Here is a 15157-nt window from a genome sequence, read left to right as displayed (position 1 = left end):
CCCCAACATTTGATGAGTCCTTCGTGTTTGATGTGCTTTAAGAAAAGGTCTATTTTCTTCGAAGAAGGCTTGCCACTTTCTGTGGTCAAGAGGAAGAATGTGGATCTAGAATTTATTATCCTGTCGTATACTGGAGCAAAAAGCATTCCAGCTTGGGCTCTTCCAGTTTGTTTAGTACACATGATATAGCCCTGGATCAAGATAGTAGGCTGATTGGGGCCATATCGTGGCGCTGCTGGTCAAGTCTGGCACTTCAAAAGGAACTTCTCCTGGCGAGTGGGGTCAACCAGGGTTCCTGGTCTGAAGGGGGTTGTCACAAGTGTAGAGAGGAGTAGGGAGGAGGCACAGGTTTAGAACTACTGAGTTTATTAAAGATCTATATATAGCCAGGATAGTCTGGGAAGGTAACAGGAAGGAGGACGGGCTGGGTAGACAGAGAGGAGCAAAGCACGTCCACGCCTACCTGGGAAGGTGTAGGAGCACTCCTCGGCCTGTCGCTTCCTCGCCTGGTTCTCCTTCTGGGACAGGTGTTCCAGGGGTGGTCCGACTCCCCACAGTAGGAGCAGAGACCCTGTTGACAGCGGTGTTGACGTTCCTCGGGGGGAAGGTGCTTTGGTGCCCACCTCCTTGGGCTGAGTCATGCTGGAGGTTCCTGGGAGAGACCGGAACCACCGGGATGAGCGACGACAGGCTAGCAGGAGATTATCCAGGCAGATAGCCATGGCGATGAGCTGGTCCAGCGTGAGGTCCTCATCATGATAGGTCAGCTATGTCTGGACGTCTGCATGTAGCCCGCTGTGGAAAACCGTCAACAGGGCCTGGTCGTTCCAGCCAGTGGATGCAGCCACCATCCGGAAATCCAGAGCGTCCTCAGACACTGTCCTGGACCCCTGGCGTAGACGGAGGAGATGCTCACCTCCCTCTCAGGCGCTCTGTAGGGTGGTTGAAAACGGCACGGAAGAGTTGGGTGAAGCGCCCATAGGACTGCACTTCTGAACCGTTCCTCTCCAGACAGCATGCGCCCACTACAGAGCCCGATCTGTCAGCACCGAGATCACCAAGGCCACCTTGTCCCTCTCGTAGGCCGTCCTGGTGACGGGTAAGGTGGAGGTCACACTGCAGAAGAAACCCCCTACAGTGAGCTGGGGTGCCGTCAAACCGCTCTGGGAGGGGTGGGTGGACGTTGCTGATCACACCGGGTGATGTAGATGATGGTGCGGTGGCTGGAATGACCGCGGGAAGCTGGGAAGGTGGTGGTGTAGCCTGCAGCTGACGTACGGTCTGGAGCACCTCGTCCATGGCAGTCCAGAGCTGCTCCAGGCACGAGTTGTGTTATAGGAGCATCGCTCCAGTAGTGGAGAGGTCTGACTGCCCTGCTGCTTCCTGTTCTCTTAGTTCGGTCATTTTGTCACAAGTGTAGAGAGGAGTAGACAGGAGGCAGTCGTAGGTTTAGAACTACTGAGTTTTTTTTATTTCACCTTTATTTAACCAGGTAGGCAAGTTGAGAACAAGTTCTCATTTACAATTGCGACCTGGCCAAGATAAAGCAAAGCAGTTCGACATATACAACAACACAGTTACACATGGAGTAAAACAAACATACATTCAATAATACAGTAGAAACAAGTATATAGATACAATGTGAGCAAATGAGGTGAGATGAGGGAGGTAAAGCACTATATATATATATAAAAGCGGGACGAAACCCAAAGTATTCCTCTCAGGAAAGCAAGCAACATTTACAATGACCAACAAAGACAAATGACAGAGGGAGAATGTACAGTTGAAGTCGGGAGTTTACATACACTTAGGTTGGAGTCATTAAAACAATTTTTTCAACCACTCCGCCAATTTATTTTTAACAAACAATAGTTTTGGCAAGTCGGTTAGGACATCTACCTTGTGCATGACACATGTAATTTTTACAACAATTGTTTTCAGACAGCTTATTTCACTCTTAACTCACTGTATCACAATTCCAGTGGGTCAGAAGTCGACTGTGCCCTTAAACAGCTTGGAAGATTCCAGACAATTGTTATGCCTTTAGAAGCTTCTGATAGGCTAACTGACATAATTTGAGTCAATTGGAGATGTATCTGTGGATGAATTCTAAGGCCTACCTTCACAGTAAAATGATTTCTATATCGACATAACCTGAAAGGCCGATCAGCAAGGAAGAAGCCACTGCTCCAAAACCGCCATAAAAAAAGACAGATTACAGTTTGCAACTGCACATGGGGACAAAGATCATACCTTTTTGAGAAATATCCTCTGGTCTGATGAAACAAAAATAGAACTGTTTGGCCATAATGAGCATCGTTATGTTTGGAGGAAAAAGGGGGAGGCTTGCAAGCCGGAGAAGACCATCCCGACTGTGAAGCACGGGGGTGGTAGCATCATGTTGTGGGGGTGCCTTGCTGCAGGAGGGACTGGTGCACTTCACAAAATAGATGGCATCATGAGGACAGAAAATTATGTGGATATATTGAAGCAACATCTCAAGGCATCAGTCAGGAAGTTAAAGCTTGTTCGCAAATGGTTCTTCCAAATGGACAATGACCCCAAACATACTTCTAAAGTTGTGGCAAAATGGCTTAAGGACAACAAAGTATTGGAGTGGCCATCACAAAGCCCTGACCTCAATCCTACAGAAAATTTGTTGGCAGAACTGAAAAAGTGTGTGCAAGCAAGGAGGCCTACAAACCTGACTAAGTTACCCCAGCTCTGTCAGGAGGAATGGACCAAAATTCACCCAACTTAATGTTGGGAAGCTTGTGGAAGGCTACACCAAATGTTTGACCCAAGTTAAACAATTAAAGGCAATGCTACTAATTACTAATTGAGTGTATAATTTTGGCACATTCCTCCTGACAGAGCTGGTGTAACTATGTACATTTCTGACCCACTGGGAATGTGATGAAAGAAATGAAAGCTGAAAAAAATCATTCTCCACTATTATTCTGACATTTCACATTCTTAAAATAAAGTGGTGATCCTAACCGACCTAAAACAGGGAATTTTTACTTGAAGTAATTGTCAGGAATTGTGTAAAACTGTGTTTAAATGGATTTGGCTAAAGTGTATACAAACTTGAGACTTCAACTGTATACAGTGATAGAGTGGGGATTGGAACCAGGTGTGTGGAATGATGACGAGACAAGTCCGGGGTTGATGAGTGTTTGCCAGCAGCAGGTTAGGCAGCAACTAGAAGGCCGGCGATGCAGAACATCTGAGCTGGACAGGTGGGGGAACCAAAGCGATGGTTGGTGTGACATGGGTTGATAGGCGCCTGTCCAGAAAAAAGGGGGTTCTGCCGATGTCATCGTTGCTCAGAGGAGGTTTGGCAGGAGGCTTCAGTTTTATGAAATGGGGTCAAATTTGTAGTCACTAAATATAATCATATTTATTTCACAGTTATATGAAAGGTTTAATCTTATATTACGTCAATTATAATGTGATTGTTAGTATATTTAGAAATAATTTCAGTCATTTCAAGCCCTGTTCACCCACTTTTGTTGAATATAAAGAAGTAAATATTTCCATATTTTCATAAAACATCAAACTTTTTTACCAGAAAAGTAAGTTCCAGAGCTTTCTAGAATTATGCAGCACGACTAGTTATTGTTCATAGTCATCTCCTGAAAAATAATTACTTTTGGGTATGTCCATTTAGGTGGAAATCTAACAAGGATATCCTTGTCTCATCGCGCACCAGCGACTCCTGTGGCGGGCCGGGCGCAGTGTGCGCTAACTCCGACACATTGGTGCGGCTGGCTTCCGGGTTGGAGGCACGCTGTGTTAAGAAGCAGTGCGGCTTGGTTGGGTTGAAGCATGACTTTCAACCTTCGTCTCTCCCGAGTCCGTACGGGAGTTGTAGCGATGAGACAAGATAGTAGCTACTAACAATTGGATACCACGAAATTGGGGGGAAGAAAAAAAAATCTGCCATTTCCAGCTAGAATAGTCATTTGACACTGTATTTCTGATCAATTTGATGTTATTTTAATGGACAAAAATGTTTGCTTTTCTTTCGAAAACAAGGACATTTCTAAGTGACCCCAAACTTTTGAACAGTAGAGTATATATTTACATCAGCTGCTGAATGGACAGTACATACCCCATCTCCAGCATTCATCACAGGACATTGATTCTGCTCTTTGCTTATTTTGAGTGAAGGCTTCTGAATACTAGTGAGTAAGGACTGTTACTGTTCTGTTCTTAGACTGTTCTTAGAGACCCACACACATTCAGACCAAGGTCTCTTGCATTGGAGCCCTGCATATCAACAATTACACAATCAGCAGCACACTGTAGGAGCACAGGAAATACAGTATACCCCCCCAAAAATACAAAATACAAAACACAATCATGAAAAACAATCACATAAAGAAGTCCTCAACCAACAATATGAATTGCCCAAAGGGTACTATTGCATCTGTAGGGTTCAAAAGCCACCTGTTCCTACTATAAACAACTGCCAAATGTGCAGTGGAAGGGAAAATAATGTAGGGCTCTGAAAACAGCTTGATGATGAGAACAATACCGCAGCTCAGAAAGCAGACGTATAGTACCATCACCGAAAATATGAAATAAGCATCTAGTCTATCACACAGAAACACGAACAAACAGATGCACACACCCACACACACATTATCACACAACACACATCGTGTTTTCACATCAGCTCTTAATTTGGACAGTACATGTCCCATTCATAACCCATCACCAGCATTCATCATAGGACATTGATTTTGCTCTTCTCTTATTTTCAGTGAAGACTTTGTGCCCCCTGCACACCCACACTCACGCGTGTGCACCTACTTAGAGACACACACACCTTTTCACCCCTACACTTCAGTACAGTATTTGATTAGGATCTGGGGAGTGCATAACAACACCCATTGTATGTGTCTCGCACTCTCTCCTAACCCTTGAGGAACGGAATTCATTTACACAGTATTTTGGGACATTTTCCTCACACTCAATGGAAAGACATATGGTGAAAACAGAAAAGAGCTCTCAACACTTTTCAGCCACACGTGTTAGATTCTGTAGTCTTCTACTGGTGGGGATAGGTCATTAATATACCTTCAGGGTCCAAGGACAATAAACATTCATGCTGTGCACACACTCACCTCTGCATTGTGGGAACATAATTGCAGCAACATAATAGCAGCATGTTATCATTTTTTAACTAGGCAAGTCAGTTAAGGACAAACTCTTACTTTCAATGACGGCCTAGGAACAGTGGGTTAACTGCCTGTTCAGGGGCAGAACGACTTGTACCTTGTCAGCTCAGGGATTTGAACTTGCAGCCTTCCGGTTACTAGTCCAACACTCTATCCAGTAGGCTACCCTGCCTAGGGTTATTAACACAAACTTCTCCAAAAGCACTCAGGCTGGGATGATTTCTTTCCGCACATACATATGGAATGTTTGATGGGCTGTCTTCAGCATCACTTAATGTTGTGAAATGTTCAAATAAAAGTATATAATTAACACCTCTATTCATGCCATTTCTATCTGCAAGGTTGCATCCTCCTGAACACAACCAAGGATAAAAGAAAAATAGCTACAAATTGAAATTACTGTGTGTGTGTGTGTGTGTGTGTGTGTGTGTGTGTGTGTGTGTGTGTGTGTGTGTGTGTGTGTGTGTGTGTGTGTGTGTGTGTGTGTGTGTGTGTGTGTGTGTGTGTGTGTGTGTGTGTGTGTGTGTGTGTGTGTGTGTGTGTGTGTGTGTGTGTGTGTGTGTGTGTGTTTAACTACAAGAAAAAAAAGAAAAATTTGACCAACTGGGGATATTTTGTTAGTCCCCACGAGATCAAATGCTATTTCTAGGGGATTTATGGTTAAGGTTAGAATTTGTGTTTTAGGTTTAGAATTACGTTAATTGTTAGGGTTAGGAGCTAGGTTTAGGGTTAGGGCTAATGTTAGGTTTTTGGGTTAGGCTTAAGGTTAGGGTTAGGGAAAATAATATTTTGAATGGGGCTGAATTGTGTGTTCCCACAAGGTTAGCTGTTCAAGACTATGCGTGTGCGCGTGCGTATTTGTAATCTGTGCTTGTGTGTGTGTTTATGTAAGTGTCACCAGTTCCACCACCGGTGTTGATCAATTTGTATGCATGGTCAGGCCAGCAGACTTCTGACAGCAAAGCAATCAGCAGAGATAATCACTGTGAACAACTGAAAGTCAAATGAAGCCTGTATCCCAATCTCACAGAGCAGGTATAGGAAGGGTACTGAGGGAGGCCGAGAGGGAAACAGGAGTGTTTGCCCTCCCTGCGCTGGCCTGAGGACAGAGATGTGGGGCAAGAGACAATTTTGAAATGACTTGGAAATTAAACAGGAAATAGCTGCCTGATCTGCCCACTCATCATTTCCACCTGCCAGACCTCCCTTCAGGTCACTTCAAAGCCTGGCAGCACAATCGCCTGTGGAAGCCAACTCTGTGATGAAACACACACTCAACTCAGACACTAAACTCCACTTCAACAAACTCTCCTCGAGCTAGGATTAGGGCTGTGACGATCATGAAGTTTTGTCAGCCGGTTATTATCATGCAAAAGTCTCACTGTAATTGACAGTTCATTAACATAAACAAGTTTAGCATTTCAAGGCCTTCGCACATACAAGACGCATTCAAGCCTTAGGAACATCTACATTTTTAAAAAGTCTCATAAATCAATTGAATATACACCATCACAACATATTTATTATTCATTTTAGTCTAAATAAACATCACAACATTAAGAAAAGGTATTTCAGAAGAAAAGAATATGAGTATAGTATGTTATCTGGCTATGCTCCATGCCATAGGCTGTAGGCTTGTACATTTAGCAGACAAAATATGCTTAAAAGTCCCGTGCCATTATTTATAGTAAGAAGAATATAATTGAACAACTTGAATAAAATAGAATGGATATTTTTCTCATAGCAAGAGTGCGCATATGAAGTGGCTATGTTGACAGTAAAAGTGATCATTTGAAATGGGTCCTGTATGCTAGATTTAGATTTATTTTGGAAACTTACATTGTGAATGATACAACCCTTAGGATGCCTTAGGAATCAAAAGATATATGGGCTGCATGCTGCGACTATAGGCTATTGATGATTTGAGAAAGTTTCTACAAAAGCTTGCGCTCTGTTCCTTGCCTCAGGCTGCACATGCTGTTCTCTCATGAAGTGATCATATTTTCACCCATCAAACTACTCTCAATGTATTCTTGTCTTTACTAATATATACAATTAGTTTTGATTTAGAATGTCCCATTATCAAATGGGCAGGAGCAAGGGAACTAAAATAGGGAGGCCACATTCACACCGGTACTTTATTTTGCAGCAAAACGTGATATTCCACCCAAACTCTGTATGCAATGGGCTCTCCAACCCTGTTCTTGCAGCTATCCAGTGCTTAATATGGGAAACCAGGTGGAATCTGTTTGGGAACAATGACATGATAGTAACATGTTTTCACAAGGAAACATATTGAATGAAACGGTTGACAGCCCCTCTCTCTGCGTATGCATAAGCTCTAATATACATATGGTTGTTTTGAATTTATCATCACCTTAAAGTGCTGTCCGTTTCGTTATGTTTGGCTCTGAAACAACATCCACAACAACCATGTTTGCCACTCAGTTTCAACCTGTTGTTGAACTTCTCTTTAAATTGATCAATCACAGTGAGGTGATTTTTGTTGTTGTTGTGTATTTTACCCCTCTTTTTTCTCCCCAATGTCGTGATATCCAATTGCGATCCAGTTACAATCTTGTCTCATCGCAGCAACACCCCAACGGGCTCAGGAGAGGCAAAGGTCGAGTCATGCGTCCTACGAAACATGACCCGCCAACCCCACTTCTTAACACCAACTTAACCCGGAAGCCAGCTGCACCAATGTGTCAGAGGGAACACCGTTCAATTGACGACTGAAGTCAGCCTGCAGGCGCCCGGTACGCCACCAGGAGTCGCTAGAGCGTGATGTGCCAAGTAAAGCCCCCCTGGCCAAACCCTCCCCTAACCCAAATGACGCTGGGCCAAATGTGTGCCACCCTATGGGACTCCCGGTCACAGCCGGTTGGGACCCTGCCTGGGATTGAACCCGGTTCTGTAGTGATGTCTCAAACACTGCGTTGCAGTGCTTTAGACCGCTGCGCCTCTCTGGAGGCCATAGCTAGGATTCACGATTGGGGTGACCCGCTCTTCAAATAGGCTCAGATTGACTGAGTGGACTGGTTTTGATGGTGATTAGGGCCATGATATAAATTAAGGGCTTGGGGCAGAATCTTGGGGAGAAACAGGACTCCTATATTTACCTTCATCACGTAGCCCAGCCTCAAGCACAGTCAGTTAGGTTAAAGATGTTTGTCATTAAAGGGTTATGTCTGCATCACCACACCCATCTCAACACAGAGTACCACAGTAGATCACAGGACAGAAGTGAACTAAATGTCAGACTGAGGGAGGGGGGAAAGCATACATACACACACTCCAAAGTACTGTACTGTACATCCAAAGACGAGGACGTTTGAAGGAAAGAATAATACAACAGTCTCTCCATCACTCTCCCCTGCTGGGATGTCTATCTAGGGTGATACCATTAGCTCTGGAGGGAGGGGTCATTAATCATATTGGTTAATTCTGTAATGGCCCAATTCTGTTACTTTGTGTTTTGTTATACTGATCTTTACTTTTTTGTTCATAATATCTCTTCCATCATTTACTATGACCAAAAACAGTTTCTGAACATCAGTTCTGATGAAACTACGTTGGCGTGCTAATAAACCGCACCTACCTTCCATTATTTTGGTGAATGTATAGTCACTGGGCAACAAACTGAACAAGCTTTGTTCGAGACTGTACTATCAACGGGACCTGAAGAACTATAATATCCTTGTCACGCCCTGACCTTAGAGATCCTTTTTGTGTCTGCATCAGACAGAGCTGTTTCATTCATTCTCTTTGTTATTTCAGTGTTCAGTTAAATAAAATCATTAACACGTACCATGCTGCACCTTGGTCCACACCTTCCTCATGCACCGATGACCGTTAAAATCCCATGTTTTCTTGGAGTCGTGGCTGAAAATGACATGGATAACAAACATCTTACTGGTTTTTCTATGCATCGTCAAGACCGTACGGCAGCGGTTGGCAAGGTTGGTGGAGGGGTGTGTCTCTTTGTTAACAAAAATGTTATCAGCATGTCACCTGTGCAAGCAGAGGAGACAACTTTAGAACACCTTTAATCCACACACAGAAATGCATACAAAGTTCTCCCCTGCCCTCCATTTGGCAAATGTGACGATAACTCTATCCTGATTCATGCTTATAAAAAAAACTCAAACAGGAAGTACCAGTGACGCAGTTAATACGGAAGTGGTCCGATGAAGCGGATGCTGAGCTACAGGACTGTTTCGCCAGCACAGACTGGAATATGTTCTGGGATACATCTGAATAAAATGGAGGAGTTTACCATATCAATTACCAGTTTCATTAATAAGTGCCTCGACGATATCATCCCCACAGTGACCCTACGTACATATCCCAACCAGAAGCCTTGGATTACAAGCAACGTTTGCACTAAGCTAAAGACTAAAGCTGCCGCTTTCAAAGAGCAAGGCATTAATCTGGATGTTTAGAAGAAATCCCACTACGACCTCCGACGAGCCATCAAACATGCAAAGCGTCAATACGGGATTAAGATCAAACCCTACTACGCCGGCTCGGATGCTATATCACGGGTTACAAAGGGAAACATAGCCGCGAGCTGCCCAGTGATGCAACCCTACCAGACAAACTTTGGAGCAAGCAACACTGAACCATGCATGAGAGTACCAGCTGTTCCGGACGACTGTGTGATCTCGCTATCCTTAGCCTGTTTAAAGACATTGGCTAACATTCACAAGACAGATTACCAGAATGCATTCTCAGAGTATGCGCTGACCAGCAGGCACTTACATTTTCAACTTCTCCCTTACCCAGGTAATACCTACATGTTTCAAGCAGACCACCAAAGTCCCTGTGCCTAAGAATGCCAAGGTAACCTGTCTAAATGACTCACATCTGTAGTCATGAAATGCATTGAAAGTCTGGTCATGGCTCACATCAACACCATCATCCCAGACACCTTGGGCCCACTCTAGTTTGCATACCATCCAAGCTCTTCGGTCCTCATCACTAAGGAATTATCATGGTCCACACACACCAACATAGTCGTGAAGAAGGCATAACAACGCTTCTTGAAATCAAATCAGATGTTATTTGTCACATGCGCCAAGTACAACAGGCCTTTACCGTGAAGTGCTTCCTTACAAGCCCTTAACTTCTTGGTGACAGGGGGGGGGGGGGGGGTGAATAAGGGGGGGGGGGGGGGTGAATAAGGTTCCCAGAGTAAACTGCCTGCTACTCTGTCCCAGATGCTAATACATGCATATTATTAGTAGTATTGGATAGAAAACACTCTGAAGTTTCAAACTGTTTGAATGATGTCTGTGAGTATAACAGAACTCGTATGGCAGGTGAAAACCTGAAACAAATCCAACCAGGAAGTGGGAAATCTGAAGTTTGAAGTTTTCATTTAAATGATTGCCTATCCAATATGCTGTATCTATGGTGCCAGATTGCACTTCCCAAGGCTTCCAGCAGATGTCAACAGTCTTTAGAAAGTTGTTTGAGGCTTCTATTGTGGAAGGGTGTCGAATAAGAGCTGTTTCAACAAGTGGACTAGGCTGAGGCCAATCAGTTGTTTACTGCGCGGTCATGCCGTTCCTTCTTTTTCCTCTTTAATGAATACGCTATTGTCCGGTTGAAATATTATTGAAGATTTATTATAAAAAGACTCTAAGGATTGATTGTAAACATCGTTTGACATGTTTCTACAAACTGGAATGGAACTCTTTTGACTTTTCGTCTGGATTTTGCACTCTCGCATTGTGCCTTTGGAATAGTGAACAAAACGGAGGTATTTGGACGTAATCGAACAAAACAAACATTTCTTGTGGGACTCCTTGGAGTGCATTCAGACGAAGATCAGCAAAGGTAAGTGAAGATTTATAATGCTATTTATGACTTTTGTTGACTCCACAATTTAGCGGGTAACTGTATGTCTTGCTTATGTGGCTTAACACTGTTCTCAGATGATTGAATATTGTGCTTTTGCCGTAAAGCTCTTTTGAAATCTGACACAGCGGCTGCATTAAGAACAAGTTTATCTTTAATTCTATGTAAAACGTATCTTTCATCAAAGTTTATGATGAGTATTTATTTTTGATGTGGCTCTCTGCAATTTCTCCAGATGTTTTGGAAGCATTTCTGAACATGGCGCCAATGTAAACTGAGGTTTTTGGATATAAATATGAACTTGATCGAACAAAACATCCAAGTATTGTGTAACATTGAGACCTGGGAGTGTCATCTGATGACGATCGTCAAAGGTTAGTGATTTATTTTATCTATACATCTGCTTTTTGTGACACCTCTCTTTGGTTGGAAAATGGCTGAATGCTTTCTGTGACTAGTTGCTGACCTAACATAATGATATGTTCTGCTTTTGCCGAAAAGCCTTTTTGAAATTGGATTAACGAGAAGTGTATCTTTAAAATGGTGTAAAATACTTGTATGGTTGAGGAATTCTAATTATGAGATTTCTGTTTTGAATTTGGCGCCCTGCAATTTCACTGGCCGTTGGCAAGGTGGGACGCTCACATCCCAAATGATCCCAGAGAGGTTAACCAACAATAAAGTTAAGAAAATAGAGTTGAGAAAATATTTACTAAGTAAACTAAAGTAAGAAACACAATCAAATAACAATAACGAGGCTATATACAGTGTGTACTGGTACAGAGTCAACATTGGGGTTACAGGTTAGTCAAGGTAATCAAGGTAATTTGTACATGTAGATAGGGGTAAAGTGACTATGCATAGATAATAAACAGTGAGTAGTAGCAGCAGGGGGGGTGTCAATTGTTCAGCAGTCTTATGGCTTGGGGGTAGAAGCTGTCAAGGAGCATTTTGGACCTAGACTTGGTGCTCCGGTACTGCTTACCATGCGGTAGTAGAGAGAACAGTCTGTAACTTGGGTGACTGGAGTCTTTGACCATTTTTTGGGGCCTTCCTCTGACACCGCCTGGATAGAGCCTTACGGTTGGATGCCGAGCAGTTGCAATACCAAGCGGTGATGCAACCGATCAGGATGCTTGTCGGATGTGGCAGTGCTTGCAAGTTATTATGAACTATACCTCTTTAAGGAATACCTAGGATAGGATAAGTAATCCCTCTCACCCTATGCACTATTGTAAAGTGACTGTTCCACTGGATGTCATAAGGTGAATGCACCAATTTGTAAGTCGCTCTGGATAAGAGCGTCTGCTAACTGACTTAAATGTAAAAATGTAAATGTAATGAACTACAAAGGGAAAGCCATCCGCAAGCTGCCCAGTGACACGAGCCTACCAGACGGGCTAAATGCCTTTTATGCTCGCATCGAGGGAAGCAACACTGAAGCATACATGCGAGCACCAGCTGTTCCGGATGACTGTGGAGCTGATCGGGGACTACAAGAAAATGAGGGTTGAACAGTCACTTCGACGAGGCTGTAGTGGAGTGGGTTCGAGAGCTTCAAGTTCCTTGGTGTCCACATCACCAACAAACTATCATGGTCCAAGCACACCAAAACAGTCGTGAAGAGGGCACAACAATGCCTATTCCCACTCAGGAGACTGAAAAGATTTGCCATGGGTCCACCGATCCTCAAAAGGTTCTACAGCTGCACTATTGAGATAATCTTGACTGGCTGCATCACCTCTTGGTATGGCAACTGCTTGGTATCCAACTGCAAGGCGTTACAGAGGGTGCTGCAGACGACCCACTACATCACTGGGGCCGAACTACATGCCATCCAGGACCCCTCTACCATGCGGTGTCAGAGGAAGGCCGGAAATTGTCAAAGGCCCCTGCCACCCAAACTATAGACTGTTCACTCTGCTACCACACGACAAGCGGTACAAGAGTGCCAAGTCTGGGACCAAAAGGCTCCTGAACAACTTCTACCCCAAAGGCACAAGACTGCTAAACTAACAAAATGGCTACCTGGACTTTTACATTTACCCTTTTTTTCACACATACTTACACTGTGTGTGTGCACTGTACACTAACTGTACACACACACTACATACGTTTACACACACAAAACACACACATGCATATTGATGCCACACACACACTTTCACACTCTTCACATACGCTGCAGCTACTCTGTTTATTATCTATCCTCTTGCTTAGTCAATTTTACCCCTAACTATATTTACATATTACCTTAAATAACTACCCCTGCACATTGACTCTTTGTATATTGTCTCGTTATTGGTATTGTGTTCTTTTTTTCTGCTTTCCTTACTTTTAACTCTACATTATTGGGAAAGGGCTCGTAAGTGTTGCATGGTAAAGTCTACACCTGTTGTATTGCATGTGAGAAATCAAATTTGATTTGCAGCTGATGCTCCCTCCCTGCCTCAACCCAGTGCAGGGTGATCCAGACTGGGCTTCGACGGGCACGGCTGTCCCTTCTCTCTCCATCTCGCCATAGCTGGCCTGTAACAGGATGGAGCATCAGTTCTGCTCTCTGAACAACGGCCCAGCCATACCCACGCTATCCACGATGTCGGGCACTGGGACAACTAGCATGGTCACTTGAGACTGCCTGCCCACCACATCTGAAGGAAAACGAGCTGATTGGGGCACAATGGGGATGGGCCTCGTTAATGTGATCAAGGACGTCGGAGACTGCCCAGTTTAAATCTGTTTAAGTGCTGGATGGGGTAGACACTCATTAAAACCCACTGCTAAAATTAATTGGAAAAGGCAGAGGGAAATGTCCATTCAAAATTCTATTTTTTTATTTATTATGTTGCAGTGTTTACACACAAACATGAGGGTTTGGATTAAATGCGGAAGACGTTTCAGTTGAATGCATTCGGTTTTACAACTGACCAGGTTCCCTTTTCCCTTACAGGCACAATCTTTATAGTTAGACATTATTTCACTTTCCCTCATTGTTTTATCCCTTCATATTGCCAAGGAGACAAGGAGTCTCTTGATCATTGTTAATATTATTTTTTTCTGTTCCCTGCAGAATAGATGGAATGGAAAATGTCAACAACCTGATATATGACTGTCTGCTGTGACAGACGCAACGGATAAGAGGAAGGGAAGAGAGGTAGGAAAGGAGGGAATGAGAGAGGACTGGCTGACAGTTTTCATACCTCTTCTCTCCTGACAAACTAACTTGTTTCTCTTACTCCTCTATGTAACTGGGCACCCTATGGAGGATCGCAAGCAAACTCTAATTTATACTTGTCTAATTATAAAGTGGGGCAGGTGTTGATAAAAGGATATGTAGAAGGGTGAGCCGGTTAAGGATCGATTCAGACAAGGTGGTAAAATTGTACTACAAGCGACAGTTTATTCAGAGTGAGAATATCTGGTACACGTATATACGGGCCCCTCTGTTAGCTCATCAGAGACTAGCAGAAAAAGCACCTTGCTAACAGTGAGTACAAGCTTCATATACACAACAGAAAGTAGGTTGATTTCTAGGAGATCGGATCTTCGGATTGGATCAGGCTGGGGTGTAGTCGTCCGGCATTGGCTCTGTTGTCTGTCCTTCATCGTAGAATCCTGCCATGCCTGTTCTTGGTCGTCACACCATGTTCAGCTGAAAAGGGGATCTGGTGTGTGCGCTATCTTCAGTCACACAATGTTCGGCTGGGAGGGAGATTATGTGTGTGTGCTAGTTTGTCTGCAAGTCAAGGCTGTGTCTCTTCCTCCCAATGTGTGGGTGTATGTCTTATCTGTGTGTCCTCGGCAGTTAGTGTATATTGTATGTGCGTCGTCCCTGTCTTCAGAGGAGTTATGGCCGAACTCCCGGCCAGCACCTGTGGCTAGGAGTATCCTGTATGGGGCCCAACCTGTTTTACTATGAAAATACGTTGTTATGTGTTGTCTCAGTTATAACAATGCAATAGCAGTAATGTCACCTACATAAGAATTAGCAGTCCTCTACACAGGCTTAAATGGATACTTTGGGATTTTGGCAATGAGGCCCTTTTATCTACTTCCCCAAAGTCAGATGAACTAGAGAATATAATTTGTATGTCTCTGTGTCC

The sequence above is a fragment of the Oncorhynchus gorbuscha genome, linkage group LG01 (genome assembly GCF_021184085.1).
Source record: "Oncorhynchus gorbuscha isolate QuinsamMale2020 ecotype Even-year linkage group LG01, OgorEven_v1.0, whole genome shotgun sequence".
NCBI lineage: Eukaryota > Metazoa > Chordata > Actinopteri > Salmoniformes > Salmonidae > Oncorhynchus > Oncorhynchus gorbuscha.
The sequence above is the reverse complement of the archived record's forward strand: the minus strand, read 5'-3'. Positions refer to the sequence as shown.